We start from the raw sequence: 2,307 nt of genomic DNA on the forward strand, positions 1-2,307 counted from the left end.
ATCTTCCAGTATGGAGTGTAGGTCTACTTCCAGCTCATTTGCCTCAGTCACTTTATTTCGTTTCTGGACATGTGCTGATATGGTCATCTATTTCTGTTTTTTGGGCATATTCAGGAAATATCTATGGCCTTAATACTTAAATGGGTGTGTATTTTGGTATTTTTTATGCTTTCTGATTGCCTCCAGGTAGATGTGATTAGGAGATGGGCTTCCCTTTTCACTTTTGTTCCTGAGAAATTTCGAGATACCAGTGTTGGTCATTGTGACGTAACTCAGGATTTAATTTTCAGCGTATTTCCATTTTAGTCTGCCTGTCCCACTCCACAACCCCCGTTCAGGCCTTTTTCCTAAGGATAAACAGTTCAGGGTCAGCTATGGCTGTTTGCACTGCTGTTTGGTGGAAACTGCGCCTTTAAAGTTCAAGGAGATCTGTGCGCAGGCGTAGTAGAACCCTCCAGGGGTGGGGGTGGGGTGTCCACTTGCTCAGGCACCCCCTCTATTCACCAGAATGGAGGTGCACAGACAGTGAGAGAGTAATGAACAGATACAAAAAAAAAAAAGAATGTCCACACCTTTACCTCCGTGGTTCTGTCAGACGTCTGTGGCTGCTCTGATCCTTCCCCTGCTTGGTCTCTCCCAAGATGGTGGCTCCTGGAGCAGCTTTTTGTTGTTGTTATGTGCCATAGAGTCGATTCCAACTCATAGCAACCCTGTATAGGGGTATAGGGTTTCTGAGACTGTAAATCTTTACCGGAGCAGAAAGTCTCATCTTTCTCCCACGAACTGCTGAATGTCTTGAATTAGAAAGCAATGGATTTCTTGCTTCTGCTACAAATTCCCCTAGCTGTAAGCCTTCCATCCTTCTAAATATTCCTTTATATGTGGCTCAGAGTTCTGGCACCATCCCCTGAGCCTGCTTGATCTGGTATCCAGTGTTGTTGATGATGGAGCTCCTCACTGCACTTCCACCCGATCTGCCATCTTGTTTGTTCCCTCCTTACAATAGTTAATGGCTGATTTTCTGGAAGTAGAGCTCCAGGCCATTCTTCTGAGGTACCAGAAGGTAGACTTGAACCTCCAACCTTCATTAGCATCTGAGTGCATTAACTGTTCACATCACCCAGGAACTGTTAGGAACAATAAATATGTTTCTACCTGCCGGGAGGCGGATCAGGTGGTCATGCACCAGAGCTGTGGGCTAGGGAGTTAGAGAAAGATTTTTGAGAAACAAAGTGACATGCTCATTTCTCTGTTTTAGAAAGGTAATTCTGGGAGCAAGGTAGACAGAGATTGTTGTTAAACACTTTCTTGTTGGCCTTTCCCAGTGAAGCTTGAAATTCTAAACCAAACCAAACTAACAAACAAAAACTTTTCATCTTCTGACTCAGTCGTTCTGCTAATTTTTTCTTTATTATGTAATCATTTCTGTTTACAATTGAAACTCTGGGAACTCAAAATTAGCATCCTTGTCTGTGAGCTTCCCATATGCACCAGAAAAGGTTTCACCCTTGCGTTCTACACTGCTCTACTGTGCTTTGCCCAAATGAACCTTTATGAACCACCTGCCATCCAGCTTTGCACAGATTCCTTTGCCCACAATTTCACCTGCGAAGACCCAGATTTCAAGGACTGCAGCATGTACAACTGCAGCATGTATAGCATGTACAGTGTGGCTCCTGGGATGCTTTTGCTTATTTTTTGTACAGAGTTTCTGAGTTGGTTTAAGCAGAATTCTCCTCTGAGCAGTAAAGATCACATGCTTTCCACTGAATTTTCTCTTCTGTTCACATACTAGTTGGACTTTGATTTTCTGGAAAGACTTCAATTAAGGGATGGAGATAAACATTATAATAACTTTCCAACTGCCACCAACTTCAATTTCCTTGAATGCAGTTATGTCGGTTCTCTTAACTGAGCCTTTAGGTCTGAGTTCATCCCAGCTCAAGAAGAGCCCGAGCAATGCCATCGAATTCATCTAGTGTTTTACCATTAGACTTCATAATCTTTGCACTTGAGCTGAACATGGCCTTTTTCTAGATAGGTGCGGGCTTAGGAAGGGAGCTCTACTACTAATTTTAAGGAAATAATCTTAAGTACAGGAAAAGTGTTTTGTCCAGAGCTGTTCATTCTTAAGGTTATTTTTAATATTGAAAAATTAAAAATAATGAATAGTCAAGCACTGGAGAGCCATTAAATGAACCATGGTAAAACCACCAAATAGGATGTGCTATAAATAATAACAAATTTGGGGAAATGTTTAGATGACTAGGGTGGCCAGACAAAATACAGAATGTTCAGATTTGAATT

At 41.9% G+C, this 2,307-nt stretch overlaps 1 pseudogene; it reads right to left on the bottom strand.

The window, feature by feature from the left end:
* Window positions 1-1,429: 1,429 nt before the first annotated feature.
* On the bottom strand, window positions 1,430-2,024 carry LOC102814963 (annotated as a pseudogene).
* Window positions 2,025-2,307: the final 283 nt, after the last annotated feature.

Source organism: Chrysochloris asiatica, unplaced genomic scaffold (assembly GCF_000296735.1).
Source record: "Chrysochloris asiatica unplaced genomic scaffold, ChrAsi1.0 scaffold00052, whole genome shotgun sequence".
Lineage (NCBI taxonomy): Eukaryota > Metazoa > Chordata > Mammalia > Afrosoricida > Chrysochloridae > Chrysochloris > Chrysochloris asiatica.